Here is a 21,444-nt window from a genome sequence, read left to right on the forward strand (position 1 = left end):
TCTAGGGACCCTCAGCCACCAGTCATCTTAGCATACAAAAGACATTCTTATCAACTCCAGAGATTCCAAGGGTCTTAGAAGCTGTGTGCTAAAAACCAGGAACAAAGACCAAGTATATATTTCATTTCTCATTATACACACTCTCCAATTTAACTTCATGCAGCTCCCACTTTGTTCACCAAGCTCTGGCCTCTCTGGCTTCTCCTGAGCACCCAATACACCAGGCTCTTTCCCACCTGAGGAGCTGGGCATATGCTGATCCCTCTGTAAGTCTGTAAGAAGCATTTTCCCCCTACTTAGCTACAGTTACAGCTTAAATATCAGTTGCTAAAAGAGACTTTCCCCAGTCCTTCCCTCTAAAGTAGACATCCCTTGTTTTTTTCCCCTTCATAGCCCATATTATTTATTTTCGTAGCGCTAATAACAGTTTGAAATTCAGCATTTGTGTATTTTTTTCTGTCTTTATTCTCTATTAGACTCTGATGTTTCCTAGGGCAGAAACCATGTCAATTTAGTTGATCATTGTTTGCCCCGTGCCTTGCACAATGCCACGCATTCAGTAGATGTTAAACTCATTGAATAAATAATTTTTTATATACCTCATTTTGACATAATTTGAATTAAAATCTGATAAGTATGCCTTTGAATTTAGAACAGGGTTGAGGAGTACTGAATTTAAGTGTATAAATGGGTATCCCATAAAAGATAATGACAGCTTTTTCCACTTCCATTATGGGTAGATTAAGAATAATAAGAGCTAACATTTACTGAATGTTTGCCATGTTTCAGGCACTTTACATGTATTAATTCAATGATCCTTATGACAGCCATATGAGGTTGTTTGCAGGTGAAGGCACAAAGTCAGAGAGATTAATTAGCTTGCCCTAGACTAAACAAACATGAGAGAGGTGGGAATTTTTAACCCAAGCAATCTAGTTCAACTACTATGCCTTCTAGGATAAAACGACACAAGTTTAAGTGTAATACAACTACTTTAGGTTAGAAAGAAGGAAGAAGTCTCTGACTATAAATGCTGAATAAATTCCTAAAATTAAAAAAAAAAACTATTTCTCTAAAGAGCTCTAAAAATTCCATGACAGCCTCCCATTTGTAATGGGAGACATTTACAAAAGTTCACATAGTACTATTTGAAATGCTTGTTTCCCGGTGCCATAAAGAAATAGCACTTGAACATAAATTTAATTTACTCAGCAAGGCCATTTTTACTTCCTGCAGAAAGGGCACTGTCACCAGCAGTTTTGCCATGAGAGTACACCAAACAAAGGAGACTGGGTCTTTTATAACCTGACACGTCCACCCTACTGCTGTGTCCGGTTTCCACCGGCTGGAATGGGACCTCACATTTTGTATTTGTCCCAACTGGCTAGCAACTTAGAACTTTTTAAAAGAGGCAAAGGCAGAGGAGAACAAAGGAAGGAGGAAGTAACTTGCGGAATGCTGAGAAAGGTAAAAACACCTTCAAATAAGGAAGAGGAACAGGCTATGACCTAATGCTTGCTTGGAGCAGTATAAGCATGCCAGGGCAAATATCGAGGCTAAATTGTGAGAGCTAAGAACATAAAGTACATTGATGTCTTTCTCATGGCTAGCAGATACTTAATAATGTTAGCACAGGTCTTTGAATAAATTTTGCTTCTAAGAGAAGTTACTATTCATTTCTAATTAAATGGGGAGGAAAGTCTTTGAAGAGGAATCTCTACTTTTTATAGTACCAATGTTAGAAATAGTTAAAAACTGGAAACAACCTAAATGTCATTAAATGGAAAATGGAGAACAAAGTATAAGGTAGAAAACAACATAGATGACTCTCAAAAATGATGTTGAACAAAGAAACAAGTTGCAGAAAAATGCTAATTTCTATAAAATTCAAAAATGATCAAAATGAAACCTACTATTTAGAATATAAATGAAAAGTCTATAAAGAAAACCAAAAGAATAATTAACTAAAAACTTGAGACAATGGTTATCACTGGTGAGGAAAAAGAAGAATGCAATTGGAAAGGGATCTGCAGGTGACTTCAAAAGCACTGTTAATGTTCTATTTCTTAAGCTGGAAAGCAGGTACACACATTAATTTATTTTTCCTTTGGCCTCATATATGTTATGTGTTGTTTCACATATATCTAGCTAAAGCTATACTATGTCACCAATGCAGAAAGAAAGACCCAGCAGAATGGGAAAGCCCAAGGAAGCAATGTCATGTCTAAAAAAAGATGGGAAGGTCCAAAGATTATAAGCGCCATCCTACCTGATATTGAACACCTGGCTTTCTTCCTTCTATAGCTTTAGTGCTGGGAGCCTGTACTCAATTTCCTCACAAACATTTGCTAACTCACGTGGTCAAGGGCTCAGTGGGTCAGAGCTATCACTGACATGCAGAAGCAAGTAGCCAGTTAACAACGTGTTGATGACTACTTCCCCCCAAATTCCCCACCTACATGAAATTTGCTGTATCCTGGCACATGGGGCTAGCAAGCATATTTTCAGTTTACTTAGAAGCCCTCACAAAGGGCTATCTGACTATATATAGCATTGAAAGTACCTCCAATGGGTAGTTTTAAAACACCTTCAGACTCTCTCATATGCTTTGAACCCCGAGTACCTATATATAGTTATAATCACAAAAGATAGCACAAGGAAAGGGGTTAAGGATGTGGTTGAATGACTGGCTCCCTGTTCCTCTGTTAGTAGGGCCATTTTCACCACTTATCTCAATACTTTTTCACTGAAACTACAGAAATAATTGGGTACTGAGACTAAGATCACAACTGTCATCCACAACTCTCATTTTCAAATTTTGCCTTTTTCAAAAAATGATTAATACCATTAACTTGATGCAAATATTTATTAATGTAAAAGTACAAAAGCATCTGTGTAAACAATATATTTGTTTTATACACTGCAATAAAATGAAATATTTAACTTGGAAAAAGGGTTCTTTGCTCCTTAAAAAAGGTCTGAAAACATATACATATCATGTATTCTCAAACTGGACAAAATGTGGAGAATTTTTATGAACGTGATGGATGTTTATGTCCTTCCCCACTGAAGAATAGCCTGATTTTTCTACGCTCCCCTTACCCTTCACCTCATCAACTTTTCCCTTAGCTTTCCTACTCTAGGCTGTCAGCTCTTGTTTTCCAGTCAAATATATTAAAATAGGGGTGTAAGAGCAAAGGAAGGGTTAAGTGACAAAATAAAGCCAAGGGATGATGAACTTGGGATAGGTATTACCTGCCCTAGGGGTTAACCATGGGGATACATCTAGGTAGATGATCATTATCATGTTTACAGGGGAGAAAGTGAAGTGTATATATTATATGTGGGAAAAACAGAATGCCAATCCCACTAGAAATGGGAATGAAAGGTTTCTCATATTTCATATTTTTGACAAATACTTTAATTTAGTTTATTCACATATTGTATTTTATTTGCAATATGCTAGTCATGAAGTTTAATTCAGTTTTCATTTTCTGAGGTGGTATAACTTAGACACGCTGTGTTCAAATCCTTGCTCTGCCACTTACACTTTATGAAACTCTGGGTAAAATTTTATTTTATTTTATTTTTTTGAGACAGAGTCTCGCCCTGTCACCCAGGATGGAGTTCAGTGGCACAATCTCGGCTCACTGCAACCTCTGGTTAGCAATTCTCCTGCCTCAGCCTCCTGAATAGCTGGGCCTATAGGCGCGTGCCACCACACCCAGCTAATTTTTTGTATTTTGTCAGTAGAGACGGGGTTTCACCATGTTAGCCAGGATGGTCTCAATTTCCTGACCTCGTGATTCGCCTACCTCGGCCTCCCAAAGTGCTGGGATTACAGGCGTGAGCCACTGCGCCCGGTCTGGGTAAATTATTTAACATTACCATGTGTCACTTTCCTCATGTGTAAAATAAATCAGTGTACTATATTTACATATGCCACAAACTTCACAGAACAATGTTATAATTTTTAACCTTAGTCATTTTTTTAATTGAGAGAAATAAATATATTTACCTATATACTTACCATTTCTGGAGTTCTCCATTCCTCAGATCCAAATTTCCATCTGGTATCATTTCCTTTCAGCCTGAAGAACTTCCTTTAGCATTTCTTGTAATGAAGGTCTGCTGGCGACAAAACCTCATTTTTGTTTATTCAGTGATACTCCCTCTTTCCAAGTATATGGAAAGTATATTTCAGTTTATGCCTGCTATGGTCACTCTCCAGTGCCTTCAGAGAGTTGTGGGTTTTATGTATTTTGTCCAGAATTTATCATGGTTTTCTGCAAAAGGACTAGTTCAATATGACCTACTCCACCATTACTAGAAGTGGCTCATATTTTAAGATGCCAGAAAAGTTTTAAATATTCAAACATTATTCTTGGACATGTGACCATCGGATGAAAGATGAACTACAATGCTTCAACATGATACATTCACAGTTATTGGCATCATACTATAAATTAATTCATGTAGTCTATTGAGTTATAATTCAGCAACCTATTTCACCATTGTTTCTATTTTTTCCACATATAAAATAAAACATTTTACTCTCTCCCATGTAAACTTGATAATGATCACCTACCCAGACACATAATCATGTACTTGGTTGTTTCTTCTTCTAGCTTTGTTTGATAAACAACAGAAACCAACTCCAGTAAATTTTAACTCCAGTAAACTTTAACAGAAAAGAAAATTATTGCAAAGAAATCAGGCAAATCACAGAAGCAGTGGACGTGTAGACAATCAGGCTGCAAAGGAAACCAAAAGAGGCAAGGAATGGCAAAATCCTATATCGTGTATTCCAGCCCCATATCCCTTAACCCATTTATCGGGGGAAAACCCCACCCCCGATATTTATCGTGGCTTCTTTTCTATTTCCTAAGCAACTCGGCTGGTTTGAGAAATAAAGGAAAAGAGGACAAGAGAGAGAAATTTTAAAGCTGGGTGCCCAGGAGAGACATCACACGTCGGCAGGTTCCGTGATGCTCGCCGAGCTATAAAACCAGCAAGTTTTTATTAGCGATTTTCAAAAGGGGAGGGAGTGCACGAATAGGGTGTGGGTCACAGAGATCACATACTTCACAAGGTAATAAAATATCACAAAGCAAGTGGAGGCAGGGCAAGATCACAGGACCACCGGATGGGGCGAAATTAAAATTGCTAATGACGTTTTGGGCACACATTGTCATTGATAACATCTTATCAGGAAACAGGGTTTGAGAGCAGACAACCTGTCTGACCAAAATTTATTAGGCGGGAATTTCCTCATCCTAATAAGCCTGGGAGCGCTACAGGAGACTGGGGCTTATTTCATCCCTTCGGCTTCGACCATAAAAGGCTGCCGCCTTAAGGGGGCCGTCTATAGACCCACCCTCAGGGCGCATTCTCTTTCTCAGGGATGTTCCTTGCTAAGAAAAATAATTCAGCGATATTTCTCCTATTTGCCTTTGAAACAAGAGAAATATGACTCTGTTCCATTTGGCTCACCTGCGGCCAGAAGTCTTATCTCTCTTGTTCCCTGAACATTGCTGTTATCCTGTTCCTTTTTCAAGATGCCCAGATTTCATATTGTTCAAACACACATGCTCTACAAACACTTTGTACAGTTAACACAATCATCACAGGGTCCTGAGGTGACACATCCTTCTCAGTTTACAAAGAAGATGACGGGATTAAGAGATTAAAGTAAAGACAGGCATAGGAAATCACAAAGGTATTGATTGGGGAAGTGATAAGTGTCCATGAAACCTTCACAATTTATGTTCAGAGACTGCAGTAAAGATAGGCGTAAGAAATTATAAAAGTATTAATTTGGGGAACTAATAAATGTCCATATAATCTTCACAATTTATGTACTTCTGCCATGGCTTCAGCCGGTCCCTCCATTCCGGGTCCCTGACTTCCCACAACACCCACTGAACACTTTTCTTCACTCCCTACCCCCATACTGCTAGACTCTCAACTATTCCACAGCTACTTCATCTAATCTAACTAATCTAACACCAATAGTTTCCCTAAGAGTAAGTGCCCTGGGCAGGACTACTATCTGATTGGCTCAGTCTAACTGCCAGGAGGAGATAGGTAGAACCTACTTTATCATGTGTAGTATTTGCCCCAAATAAAAAGGGTATCCAGCTGTAAGTTATTTCTAATATGTTATTATTAATTATAAATTGGACAGTAGGCTGGGCATGGTGGCTCAGGCCTATAATCCCAGCACTTTGGGAGGCCGAGGTGGGCAGATCACCTGAAATCAGGAGCTTGAGACCAGCCTGGCCAACAAGGCGAAACCCCATCTCTACTAAAAATAGAAAAATTAGCCAGGGATAGTGGTGGGCACCTGTAATCCCAGCTACTTGGGAGGCCGAGGCAGGAGAATCACTTGAACCTGGGAGGTGGAGGTTGCAGTGAGCCGAGATTGCACCACTGTACTCCAGCTGGGCGACAGAGTGAGACTCTGTCTCAATTTAAAAAAAAACAAAAAACACTTGGACAGCATAAATCACTAGCAAGAGAGTAAAGAGGTCAAAATCATACAATATGAGAAATTTGTAAAAATAACTTGTCATGCTTGCTTTTTCCTTGCTTCAGTGCTTCTAATTATTTTGGAGTTAAAAGTTACGCCCAACTTAGTGGATCACGAGGTCAGGAGATAGAGACCATCCTGGCTAACATGGTGAAACCCTGTCTCTACTAAAAATACAAAAAAAATTAGCCGGGCGTGGTGGCGGGCACCTGTAGTGCCAGCTACTCAGGAGGCTGAGGCAGGAGAATGGCGTGAACCCAGGAGGCGGAGCTTGCAGTGAGCCGAGATGCACCCCACTGCACTCCAGCCTGGGCGAACACTCTGTCTCAAAAATAAAAAAAAAAAAAAGGTATGCCCAACTTAAGATCTGATATACAAAGCTCTCATTTTTTAAACACATAAGGCAGGACAACTTTAGTTAGAAGAGGATTTCTGCTCTTCAAAAGTATTCATTGGCCAGGCATGGTGGCTCACACCTAAAATCCCAGCACTTTTGGAGGCCAAGGCAGGTGGACTGACTGGGACCAAGAGTCTGAGACCAGCCAGGGCAAAATAGCAAGACCCCTTCTGTACAAAAAAAAAAAAAAAAATTTCAACTGGCTGGTGGCATGTGCCTTTACTCCTAGCTACTCAAGAGACTGAGGCCAGGATCACCTGTGCCCAGGAAGTGGAGGCTGCAGTGAGCCATGATCATGCCACTGAACTTTAGCCTGAGCAACAGAGCAAGACCTGTCTCAGAAAAAAAAAAAAAAAAGGATTCATTGCTGGATTCCTTTATATAACTGGCTCCCTCATTACAACTGAAATAAGATTTAGAAAAACCCTATTTTCTTCTCCTTTCTGAATCAGGACACAGGTTTTAACCAATCAATTTCTGCTTTTATATCAAGAACATCATTTTATTCATTTATAGATTCATGCATTTAAGGTGCCTACCCCTCACAGAATTTCCATCTTGGGTAGACATGAATAAATTTAAAACATGGGTAGACATGAATCAATTATTCTACTGAAGCTACTAAAATCAAGCTAATATGAAGTACCAGGCGTAACAGTATTGAACAATAAGAAAAAAAATGTAAAAGACTGAACTTCAGTGAGTGTTTTGGCTAGCTTGTCCATTTGACTGTCATTGACTAGGCCATGCTACAACTCTGTAGAGAGAAAAGTTGTAGAAAACTGATAATAATACAAATAATTCCCATCCATAGAAATGCAAATTATGTCCTGTAGAATGGTACTGATTATTGCTCAGTGGATATTCATCAGTTTTGCCAGTTTTGCATTCAATATGTGGTACTTCAACTGGCAATAATATCATTATTTAGTTAAATATAATCTTTGACAAATTATCATTTTATATTGTTTTGAGAATCATGATCATATTCACTTTTTAACTTTATCCTTTAAAAATGGTCTGCTTGGTAGAAGGTTAAAATAGAAAGATAAACCTACATATCCGTCATCAATAATTCTGTAATGCAACCTTGAAAAACATGGCAGGGCCGGGCGTGGTGGCTCAAGCCTGTAATCCCAGCACTTTGGGAGGCCGAGACGGGCGGATCATGAGGTCAGGAGATCGAGACCATCTTGGCTAATACGGTGAAACCCCGTCTCTACTAAAAAATACAAAAAACTAGCCGGGCGAAGTGGCGGGTGCCTGTAGTCCCAGCTACTCGGGAGGCTGAGGCAGGAGAATGGCGTGAACCCGAGAGGAGGAGCTTGCAGTGAGCTGAGATCCGGCCACTGCACTCCAGCCTGGGTGACAGAGCAAGACTCCGTCTCAAAAAAAAAAAAAAGAAAAACATGGCAAAGGAGGGCTGCCTAGGGGACAACTGCTATAACTAAACAGACTTGGGATCAATACAATGATTATTTCTCTATATTACATAATAGAAATACTCTAGAAATGTATTGTTCTCTACTATAGATAGTATGTCTACATATAAAACATATACATTATATACACATATATAGTATGTACATATATACATACACAGTATATATGGTATATATTGTATATATTATATACACATATATAGTATGTACATATATGCATACACAGTATATATGGTATATATTGTATATATTATATACATTGTATATACAGTATATATACTGTATAACTAAAGATATTTACTATACTATATGTAGTATACTACTAAAGATATTTACTATACAGTATATATACTGTATACTACTAAATATATCTTATTTACAATACAGTATATATACTGCATACAACTAAAAATATTTACTATACAATATACTTACACATATAAAGTATACAGCATTCAGTATATACAAACACATGTGTGCGTGTATGTATATGATAGACAATACAGAAAATAATTGTGCCAATATTTAAATGGGAGACAATTTATATTATTTAGAATAGGAATCCAGTAAATAACATGAATCCTAGACTAACTCTGGCATTTTAACTCTTCATCCAGTTGTATATGTATTTTAATACAATGAGAGCACAATTCATAATTTGGCATCAAGAGTTTATTTCCTTTTTACAGGCACACAGTTAAGTAATTTTATCTTTTCAATTAGATACAGTATAGAGACAGGACAAACCAAAGTGTTTTTCCTACCCTCACACACCACTCAACACATTTCTCATACCAGATGTATGTGCGTTTCTCTGCACACTACAAGCAATTCTCTAATAGATACCAAATGCGTCGTCCTATAATTTAAATCAATTCTGACATTATCTACCTGGAGATAGCATCAGATCCCACAGGTAAGGACTGAGTCCCACAAGATTGTCCCCCACCCCCACTTCTGATGCCAATCACAAACCCCATGTTGTGACCTGTGCTTCTGACCAACTGGCTATATATCAGGGTTCCCACGAACCCCTTTTTGGGTTCAATTAATTTGCTAGAGTGGCTCCCAGAACTCAGAGAAACACTTTACTTATACTTATCCATTTATCATAAAAGTTACTACAAAGGATACAGATGAACAGCCAGATGGAAGAGATGCATAAGACATGTGGGAAGGGGCAGAGAGTGCCATGTCCTCTTTGGGCATGCCACTCTGCAGGCACCTCCAGCTGTTCAACTATCCAGAAGCTCTCTGAACCCTGTCCTTTTGGATTTTTATGGAGGTTTCTTTATGTAGGCATGACTGATTAGATCAATAGTCAAAGGGGAATCTATCCAATCTTCAGCTTCTATAGGATGTGGGGTTCAGCTGAAAGAGCCAACCCTCTAATCACAAAGTTGGTTCCTCTAGCAACCAGCCCCCCTATCCTGAGGCTATCCAGGAGCCTCCAGCTACCAGTCATCTCATTAGCATACAAAAAACACGTATCACTTTAGAGATTCCAAGGGTTTGGGTTGTTGTGTGCCAGGAACCAGGGGAAGAGACCAAACATATACTTCTAATTATATCATAAATCATATCTAAATATCCATCATTAATAGGTTTCTCACAGGTAACTTAATAATACAATCAGATTTTCCTAGCCAGAAAAGACCATGTTCTTTTGAAGTCTTCACTATAAAGTAGTTCCACAATGCAGTTTCAAACATTCTGAATGTAATTTCAAATAACAGTAACAAAAATGCTTTTTAAAAATCCCTTTGCAATCAAGAAGTTCTAGTCAATATGGTAACTTAATTCATTTTAGATGCATATTTCAACTTTTTATATTTAATCCGACCTAAAGTGTAATTTCCAAAGTGATATTTCCTGAAGCCAAAACCCAGACTTCATGTCTCTAGAGTAATCTTGCCATATATTAGTAAGTCTATATCCCCCTTCTCAAAGTAGTTCTGGCTGGCCTGGGCTTGTTGTAAATAATTGGTTCAGTAAGACAGCTTTTGAACTGTCAACACCCCTAACAATTCACACAATGTACATGGAAAGTATTGTACCTTAAATTAAAGATGTGTTTCCTGTAAATAAAGTTTATTGTTTGGGAGAGTCTGCTGAACGGAAATGCAGTTTTATGTTCTCTAGAAAAGAAGTGAAAAGGCATCTCATCTCACTTTTCCCTTCCTTTATCCCATTTCAAGCATGACCCAGAAATTAAATATTTTATGTAGACAGAAAAAGTAACATATCTTTAAAGGATGCAAACCTGCAAAATCTAATAGTCATGTAAGCCTGTGAGATTGCCAAAAACTGTTCTACATTTTTAATATCTGAAAATAATCAATAATTTTATGTCAAATACAAATTTTCCAAGCTCCCTGGTCTATCCCCTTTAAAATTTTAAACAAATATACTTGATATGAAAAATAGCAGTTTATCCAAATATCAAATATTATACTGAGTATTTGAACAGCAAACACAAACAGTCCTAATCCCAATCATAGACTATGTTGTGAAATGTTAATGTATTTAAATTTTTTAATTATACATGGAATTAACTTAAATACTGCACTTTAAATAATTAGTTATTAATATTTCATTCATATTAAATAACAAGAACACATGAACAAGTGATATCCAACACAGGAAATCTTCAAAGGTAAATTATACATTGTGGGAAGTCTAGTTTTGGCTTCTGGAAAATGTTAACTGCAAATAATATACACAGATGTTCACAGAAATACTGAATAACTCTTTTAAGGAAATACTAAATGACGCGGTAATAACAGAAAAGTTAAAAAAATACACTGTGTTATATTTATAACTCTTAATCAAGTCAAATTAATAAGGCAGACTCAATTAACAGTTATGGTTTCACAATAATTTTAGTGAATAATACAAGGTATCAAATTACTGGAAATCCTTGTCCCAGTTTTATACCAATTTTCAGCATTATTATTTAAAATAAATTTAAATAAACCTCACCATATCAGTATTCCAAAAATAACTCAAAAAAATAAACCACTTAGCTTATATTACCTACAGGCAGAGTAGAGCCCTGAGTAGGACTCTGTCTCTAGGATGAAGAACAGGATGCAAATCCATATTGCCAATTAATATCTATAATAGCAACTTATGAAAACTGCCTTTCCACCAACCCTACCACAAGGGGAGCCACAAGATATTCCATGAAAAGAAATATGTGTTCTAAACATCATGATTCCTCTCCAACCATGCCCACACCTGAGTGGACTGGGAATGGGCACCTGACATAGCCTGGAGGTTGGTAAGTAAAACACGAGAAACTTAAGAGGGGAAGCTCTGCCAAAACAACAGCAGCGATGAACTCCTAGGCCAATCCATCTCTGTCTCTCCAAGGAACTATGGACACCCAGACAAGAGCACGAAGAAAAGCAGAAAGATTTTAAAAGTTAGGTTATTGATAAAACACTAGAATTAAGATCTGTGGACTGCTGAAGCTAGGACAGGTAACACAGAACCCGTAACTTTTGGAGATTCTAGAATGGCATATCGATTCTATTCTCCATGAGATTCACTTATTCTTAATGAGGCTCAAATAACGGCCCTATTTGTTCCTATTTAGGAGAGGAGAGAATAGGACTGGAATCTCACAGTTTGGCTTTCCCTGGGTTCCCCTGAGGTCTTCCTAAGTGGTCAAAATTTGTCTCTTCTTATTATCATGCATATCCTTACACTATAGCATCCTATGACAAAGCATCTGAGGTGGTCTCTGTTCCTTATGTTCTCCAGAAAATAATTGAAAGGGCATCTTATATCACTTTTCACTAAAAGTGCTAAATAGAAGATCATGTGTGCTATAAACATAATTCTTCTCCAACTGTGCCCCACACATAAACCTGAGTGGACTAGGAATGGGCACCTCACACAGTCTGGAGGCTGGTAAATAAGTGTTAAATAAAAGATGCTAAATCAAAGATCATCTGTGTTGATGTTTAGCTCATTCTTGTTATTAAGTCATGCCAAATTAGAAAAAAGTCATCAACTGGTTGGACGCAGTGGTTCATGCCTGTAATCCCAGCACTTTGGGAGGCCAAGGTGGGTGGATGACTGGAGGTCAGGAGTTCGAGACCAGCCTGGCCAACATAGTGAAACCCTATCTCTACTAAAAGTACAAAACACAGGTGGGTGTGGTGGCACACATCTGTAAACCCAGCTACTCAGGAGGCTGAGGCAGGAGAATCACTTGAACCCAGGAGGCATTGGTTGTGGTGAGTCAAGATCACTCCACTGCACTCCAGCCTGGGCAACAGAGCTAGCTAGACTCCATCTCACAAAAAAAAAAAAAAAAAAAAAAAACCATCAACAATCACTTAAAGAAAAACAAAGCCTTTAGTACTGATGCAATCCACTAAATAAAATGAGAAGTCATGAATCCAAACAGAGTAGATAGATTGGATAGGTAGGTAGGTAGATACACAGATAGACAGACAAGATAGATAATGCTAGTTTGGATGTCTCCACCAAATATCAAGTTGAAATTTGATTGCTATTATAATAGTATTAAAAGGTGGGGACTTTAAGAGGCGATTAGGCCATGAGGGCTCTGTCCTCATAAACTGGTTAATGTTATCATGAGGATGGGTTAGTTACTGTGGGAGTGGGCTCCCAATATGTTCAGCCCCCTCCCTCTCTCTGTCTCTCACACTTGCTTGCCATGTGATGCCTTCTGCCATGAGATGACCCTCACCAGAAGCCAATGCCACACTCTTGGACTTCCCAGCCTCCAGAACTACGAGCCAAATAAACTTCTATTCTTTATAAATCACTCAGTTTGTGGTATTTGTTATAGGAGCAGCAAACAAAGGCAGATGAGAAGGAAAAACCCAAACTTACAATAGAATGCCATTTACTAAGTGGTGAAAAAATGACAGACTTTGAAAATCATTTTACAACCATAGTAATAACTGATCCAGGCAAAAATCATCAATGAGTGCTAAAACTATGAGTAAAAGTTTGGTGAGAAACAGGATATTAATGTAGTCTCAACGTATGTCCCCACTGATTATTAATTACAAGGGGAAGAAACAGTAATTCTATAGTAAAGAAATCTGTGGAATACCTTAACCAAATGATTAAAATCAACATCATAAATAATAACACATACTAATTTAATGCCCTGATAAGGCCACAACATCACCTACGTAATCTTACTCCCAAAAATACAAACCTGAATTTAATCACACAAAAAAATCAAACAAACACAAATTGAGGGACAGTCTCCAAAAAACTAGCCTATACTCTTCAGAAATGTTAATGTCATGAAAGACAAAGAGGGCCGTTAAACTGTTCCAGATTACAGGAGATTAAAGAGATATGACATCTAAATTAAATGCACAATCCTGTATGAGGGGAAAAACATCATGGGACATTACTGAGACAACTGGCAGCGGGTCAACAGGAGAGTATATTAGATAATTGTATACATCAATGTTAAGTTTCCTAACTGTAATAGTGGTTAAGCAAAAGAATGCCCTTGTCTTTGGAATATATTCACTGAAGAATATAGGAATATAAAAGGACACATTGTCTGCAACTTACTCTCGAATCATTCAGAAAAAATCATTTGAAAGTAATGTGTGGCAAGGGGATAGTGTGGTGGGAACATGTGATAAAGCAAATGTGACAACATGTTTAAAATGGTAAATGTAGGCCGGGCGCGGTGGCTCAAGCCTGTAATCCCAGCACTTTGGGAGGCCGAGACGGGCGGATCACGAGGTCAGGAGATCGAGACCATCCTGGCTAACACGGTGAAACCCCGTCTCTACTAAAAATACAAAAAATTAGCCGGGCGAGGTGGCGGGCGCCTGTAGTCCCAACTACTCGGGAGGCTGAGGCAGGAGAATGGCGTGAACCCGGGAGGCGGAGCTTGCAGTGAGCTGAGATCCGGCCATTGCACTCCAGCCTGGGCGGCAGAGCGAGACTCCGTCTCAAAAAAAAAAAAAAAAAAAATGGTAAATGTAGCTGAGGGGGCCTTAGAAGTTCTTTTCACTATTCTTACAACTCTTCAGTAAATTTGAAATTATTTCAAAATAAAAGACTAAAAAAAATAGCTGAGTTTGTAAGAGAGAGCACTTCTCTTCACCAAAAAGTAGGAACTAAAAACCAACGTGGTAGGCATACAAAGCTGTGTTAGAGCTTAGTTCCATAAGACATATTTCCATATGTCTTTGTGTGAGAGAATGTACAGTGCAAGGAAGGGGAAACCAGGAGTAGCCCAGCAACAACTTGAGTTGAGGAGACAGAACTGAAAAACTGGAGAAGACAAGGTAGTTAGTTCCCTGGAGAGGGAGAATCATACAGAGAGAACTCCAGAGATTTTCAGAGGGATCCCCTTGAGAATTCAGCTGAGTACTGACAGCACATGCATATTATAAAACCATGAGGCTGGAGAAAGAGCAACCAGAAATGATTACAGATAACAGTGCTTGGCACTCATATCGGGCTGGGAATAGTGCCTGTTCTCACCAGCCCGACAGAAAAACTTTGTGATTCACAGTCATTGGGTAGAGTATACAGAAAAGTCTTGGCTCAGGAGTAGGAAATTATTAGCCCTAGTAGCTAAGCACTACTCAGATCCTGACTAATACTTAATAAATCTTAAAAGCAAGTTTTGAAAAAATTAAACTAATTTCAAATATTTAACTGCATCACAGAATAAAGCTCAAAGCTATTTATAGAAAGATAAAATCATTCAGGCTGGGCATGGTGGCTCAGGCCTGTAATCCCAGCACTTTGGGAGGCTGAAATGGGTGGATCGTTTGAGTCCTGGAGTTCGAGACCAGCCTCGGAAACATGGCAAAACCTTGTATCTGCAAAAAACTACAAGAAATTAGCCAGGCATGGTGGTGCACACCTGCAGTCCCAGCTATTTGGGGGCTGAGGCTGGAGGATTGCTTGGGCCTGGGAGGCTGAGGCTGCACTTGCCACGCTCTCTTTGCTTGGGCAACAGAGCAAAACCATATCTTAAAAAAAAGAAAAAGAAATGTAAGATTCGCAATCTGACATTTAATTTAAAAAATTACCAGACTTCCAAAGAAGTATAAAAATACGGCCCAAAGCCGGGCGCGGTGGCTCAAGCCTGTAATCCCAGCACTTTGGGAGGCCAAGATGGGCGGATCACGAGGTCAGGAGATCGAGATCATCCTGGCTAACACGGTGAAACCCCGTCTCTACTAAAAAATACAAAAAACTAGCCGGGTGAGGTGGCAGGCGCCTGTGGTCCCAGTTGCTCGGGAGGCTGAGGCAGGAGAATGGCGTAAACTCGGGAGGAGGAGTTTGCAGTGAGCTGAGATCCGGCCACTGCACTCCAGCCTGGGCGACAGAGGGAGATTCCGTCTCAAAAAAAAATATGGCCCATAATAGAAAAATAATTAATTAAAACCAAACCAGGACTGGCAGACATTTATAATCTGGAGACTAGAATATTAAAACAATGATTATAACTGTATTCCACATGTTAAACAAATGTAGTAGACATGAAATATATTTTTTAAAAGACCCAAATCCAACTTCTACACATAAAAACAACATGTGAAATGAAAAGTATATATGAAAAATATATTGGATAGAATGAACAGCATTATTAGACATTGCCAAATAAAAAATTGGTGTCCTTGAAGACCTAGCAACAGAAACTTTACAAAATGAAACCTGGAAAGAAAAGAGAATTTTAAAAATAAACAGAGCACCAATGAGCTGTGACAACTTCAGTCAGCTCACAATACATATAACTGTCATCCCCAAAATAGTGCAAGAATCAAAGGGCAGACAGAAAAAATAGAAAAAAAATTTCAAGAAACAAGGTCAAAATTTCCCCAAATTCATTGAAAACTACAAACCTATGGATCCAAGAAGCTCCCTAAACCCCAACCATAAGAAACACGAAAAAGATTACACTTGCAAGGCACATCATAATGAAATTACTCAAAACCAGTAATAAAGAGAAAAATGTTAAAACAGCCAGAGAAAAACAGAAACTTAAGTACAAATACAGAAAGATAAAGATGATAGCAGATTTTTCATCAGAAACAAGGCAAATGAAAAAAAAACAGTGGATCAAGATCTTCAAAGTACTGAAAGAAAAAACTGTCAACCTAGAACTCTATACCCGGTGAAAATGTCTTTCAAACAAACATTTTTCCATACAAAAGCTGACAGAATTTTTCAGTAGCCAATCCTAACCACAAGAAATACTTTTAAAAAGGAACTACATTAGACAGAAGAAAAATCATACTATATTAGAAATATAGATCTATAAAAAGATATTAAAGGACTGAAAATAGTAACTATATTGACGAATATTTAAGATATTGTTCTCATTATTTAAATCTCTAAAAAATAACTGACTAAGCAAAAATAACAATGATGTTGTATGGGGCTCATAACATGTAAAAGTAAAGCGGTTAGAAAGGGAGAAATGGAAGTAAATTATTGAAAGGTTTTTATACATGAAGTGGTATAATATTACTTGAAAATACACTATGATAAAAGGATGTATGCTATAAACCCTACAGCAGTCACTAAAATAAACAGTTACTATCAATAAGCCAACAAAAGAGATAAAATGGAATTGTAAAAAATTTCAATTAATCAAAAAGAAGGAAGAAAAGAAGAGAGAACAAAGAACAAATGGGACAAATGGAAGACAAATAGCAAGATGACATTTAAATTTAACCTCGAAATTTTGAAAACCTGGCAGGGCCTGGTGGCTCATGCTTGTAATCCCAGCACTTTGCGAGGCCGAGGCAGGTGGATCACGAAGTCAAGAGATCAAGATCATCTGACCAACATAGTGAAAACCCATCTCTATTAAAAATACAAAAATTAGCTAGGCATGGTGGCGCATGCCTGTAGTCCCAGCTACTCGGGAGGCTGAGGCAGAATTGCTTGAACCTGGGAGGCAGAGCTTGCAGTGAGCCCAGATTGCACCACAGCACTCCAGCCTGGCGACAGAGCAAGACTCCATCTCAAAAAAAAAAAAAAATTTGTTTTGAAAAATGTAAATAGTTATTTTAGGGTACCAGTTTCATGACTGACTTTATTCTTTCTCAAATTTGCTGTTCAATAATAAAAGATAAAGTTCTAAGTCACCATGTTTTATATAAAATAGATTACATATGAGTGGTCAGTGCCTGTAGTCCCAGCTACCTGGGAGGCTGAGGCAGGAGGATCATTCAAGCCCAGGTGTTACAGACCAGCCTCAGCAACCTAGCGAGACCACATCTCAAAGCAGAAGAAGAAGAAAAAAGAGTGGTCAGAGGTATATGTGTATCTTAAATTAAAAGAAAAAATAAAACCAGACTATATGCAGTGGCTCACGCCTATAATACAAGCACTTTGGGTGGCCAAGGCAGCAGAATCACTTGATCCCAGGAATTCAAGGCTGCAGTGATATGATCATACCACTGCACTCCAGCCTGGGAAACAGAGTGAGACGACCTCAAAATAAATGAACGAATAAATATCCACATACTAACACAGCTTACAAAGAAGATTACTAATATTTTGAAGACACCAATACCCCATCTCCTACTCTCCTCCCCAAGCAACCACTATCCTGAATTCTGAATTAATCATTCCTCTGCTCTTATTTATGGTTTTACCAGATATGCATGAAATCCTGAATGGTATTTGTTGCTAATTTTTAATTTTTATAAAAATTAAATCATACTGTATATATTCTTATATGGTTTGCTTTTTTCAATCAACATTGTATTTTTGATGCTCATCCATGTTGGTGTGTAGCTATGTTCTATTCATTTTCAATAGATTTTTACATTTTCCTATTGATGGCCATATGGGTAATTTCTAGAGCTGTGCTCTTAGAAACAGCGCTTATGAATGTCTTGTACCTCTCTTGATTTAAGTGGGTATGTAAAAGAATGGAATTGCTACATTATGTTTCCAGATATAATGATCACTCTGTGTTATTAGCCTTATTTTATTAATAAATGAAGGCTTATAGAGACCAGGAAACTTGTTCAAGGTCACACAGCTAGGTAGTAAAGTTAAGACCAATAAATTCTGCTCCTTCCACTTGAAAAAAACTCAAGGTTAGGTAGCTCATACTTCTGGAAACATGTAACTATCAAACAGAATCCTGATGTTTTATCTTGTTTTACCTAAAGTTAAAAGAGGAGGTCCTAGGAAATTATTCCACTCAATTCTACCACTTGACCACTTGAAGCAACTTGACTACATAATGATCATGATTAAAACTTTTATTCTATTAAAATATCCTGTATTTCACCATTCCTGAAAATTCTAGTCAAATGTTATAGTTTAAAACGTGTACAGGCCGGGCGCGGTGGCTCAAGCCTGTAATCCCAGCACTTTGGGAGGCCGAGACGGGTGGATCACGAGGTCAGGAGATCGAGACCATCCTGGCTAACACGGTGAAACCCCGTCTCTACTAAAAAATACAAAAAACTAGCCGGGCGAGGTGGCGGGCGCCTGTAGTTCCAGCTACTCGGGAGGCTGAGGCAGGAGAATGGCGTGAACCCGGGAGGCGGAGCTTGCAGTGAGCCGAGATCGCGCCACTGCACTCCAGCCTGGGTGACAGAGCCAGACTCCGTCTCAAAAAAAAAAAAAAAAAAACCTGTACAAATTGTGTATGTATAAAATTATAAGACATAGTAATAAAGTGGTTCTCATTGTGACTACAGTTTTACATTAAATTACAAGCACTTTTATTTTTGCCATAACTAAATTTGGAATTACTACGTTTAAGATTCACTGAAGTGAATGTAATAATTATTTTTTAAATATTACATATTCCTTTTAGAAATTACTTGAGAATACTTTGAAAAATGTCCTGCATGTCATTTAAGCCAACCAAATAATTTCCAAGATACCTAGCATTACACTTAAATTTTAAAAAGGGTAAAAAGTCAACTTTTTTTTTTCAGCTAAGGTCAACTATTTAGCTCTGCAATCTTTCCTTTAAAAAATATTTGTAATAATTTGGTCTCTGATTTATTTCACAAGTCTTAATCTTGCTTTATAAATAATCCTATTTTCAATCACGCTTTATTATCTAACATGGCTGTTTATTAATTACATGATCCTATGGTAAAGCACATATTTCTAAAAATGTAACTACTGAGACCTACAGCAGTGTGAAGGCATCTTCACATTATAGTACTCTGTAAATATTACATTGTTATTTTTAACAAAAAGGAACCAGATTATAACAAAATTGTTACAAAATAGCTTAAAAGTGTAATAGAACTTCATTAAAGAAAACATTAAAATGAATGAGTTTTAACTAGACCTATAACAATTTTATATATGCTAGAGATAAAATTAATATGAGGTTACATAATTTTTTTTTTTTTTTTTTGAGACAGGATCTCACCTTGTCACCCAGGCTGGGGTGCAAGTGGTGCCAGTGCAACCTCTGTTTCCTGGGCTCAAGCAACCCTCCCACCTCAGCCTCTTGAGGAGCTGGGACTACAGGTGCATGACACTATACTCAGCTAATTTTTTAAAAATGTTTTGTAGAGACAAGGTCTCAGTATATTGCCCAGGCTGGTCTCAAACTCTTGGACTCAAGCAATCCTCTGGCCTTAGCCTCTCAAAGTGCTGAGATTACAAGTGTGAGCCACCACACCTAGCTGAGGTTAAATAATTTTATACTATAAAAAAGCATAAGATCTTGTGAGTTCCAAAGTGCCTTGGGTATCAAGAGCCAACATTCTATTTCAGGGATTTTAACTTAATGCTCCTTTAATATCTTTGCTGGATGTTGTTAGAATAGTATTTCAAACATTTTCTACAATTTGAATTAAATATTACCTTACTAAATAATGAGAGGCTGGGCAAAAAAAAAAATGTTAAGTATATCTCCAAATATAGCACAACAGTTTAATGCTCTGTTTGTGGCCTTAACAAAATATGAAAGTCTGCAACACATTCACAAACCACCTGGAGATTCAAACTCACAATGAACGTGCAATGACATATTGTGCTACTTGACATTAGCTATTACCAAAGACAGTTCAAAAGGAAGAGAACAGAGACAATCTTATTAGTATAATTGGAAATGTGCTGACATATCCACCTGACCAAACATCTTCTCTTGCAGTGTATTATATTACCTGAGAAAGGTAACTTATAATCAGTGCTAATATGCTCCTTAACCTGATTTACAAGGTCAACTAGCTATAAACAGAACAAGGCCCAGGAGCTACCATACAGGTGACTTCAATTCTGTATGTCTGGACTGGATGGGAATACGGGGGCTTACATGTTTGTGGCCTTGTTGGAGTATGGGAATAGGACTGCAGTGAGAATTCTGGTTATAAAAACTCTCCCTTGTAAAATTCACTGTAAATCAAGGACAAAAATCATGAGATTGTTTGTTTTATTATACTTTAAGTTCTAAGGTACATATGCACAACGTGCAAGTTTGTTACATATGTATACCTGACATGTTGGTGTGCTGCACCCATTAACTCGTCATTTACATTAGGTAAAATCATGAGAGTTTTAAGGACAAAAACATGGAAAAATCTTTCTATTAGCAGCTAGTGGAATAATTCATTTAGGAGGAAAATGGGAGAAATTTTTCGTAACTGCTGAGAGTAAAAACTCGGAGAACCTAGGCTTGAGAATAATGTACATCTACTAATTCAGGACTAGACACATAAATTAGAGTTTTTGACATAAAAGTAACATTTGAAGTGATGGCAACGCATGAATCAGCTCACTGAGGGATTGAGTATAGACAGAGAATACAGCCACCCCAATGTTAAGAGATCACAACTAAAAAAAATTTTAAAACTCGGAAGGACTGAGAACCAGTAATAAAAGAGGAAAACCAGGAAAGTATGTTGGCTGAGAGCCAAATGAATAAACGATACAAAGAGAGTCATTCAGGTGCATTAATAAATGCTAAAAGTAAAGCATTACATTCCTTTCCAAAAATAGCAAATCCTCAAACTGAAATAGAGAAAAATTGAAAGATATTACTTGGCATTCATTTATCAGTGACAGAGAAAAAACCGAAGTTCTAACAATGTTATCTAATCGAG

The 21,444-nt window shown here is 37.8% G+C and overlaps 1 protein-coding gene across 20 annotated transcripts in view; it reads right to left on the bottom strand.

Annotated features, from left to right (window-relative positions):
• The window catches only part of WDPC (WD repeat containing planar cell polarity effector), a 675,061-nt gene that overhangs the window by 464,056 nt on the left and 189,561 nt on the right, over nt 1–21,444 (bottom strand). The window lies entirely within an intron of this gene.

This window comes from Macaca nemestrina, chromosome 13 (genome assembly GCF_043159975.1).
Source record: "Macaca nemestrina isolate mMacNem1 chromosome 13, mMacNem.hap1, whole genome shotgun sequence".
NCBI lineage: Eukaryota > Metazoa > Chordata > Mammalia > Primates > Cercopithecidae > Macaca > Macaca nemestrina.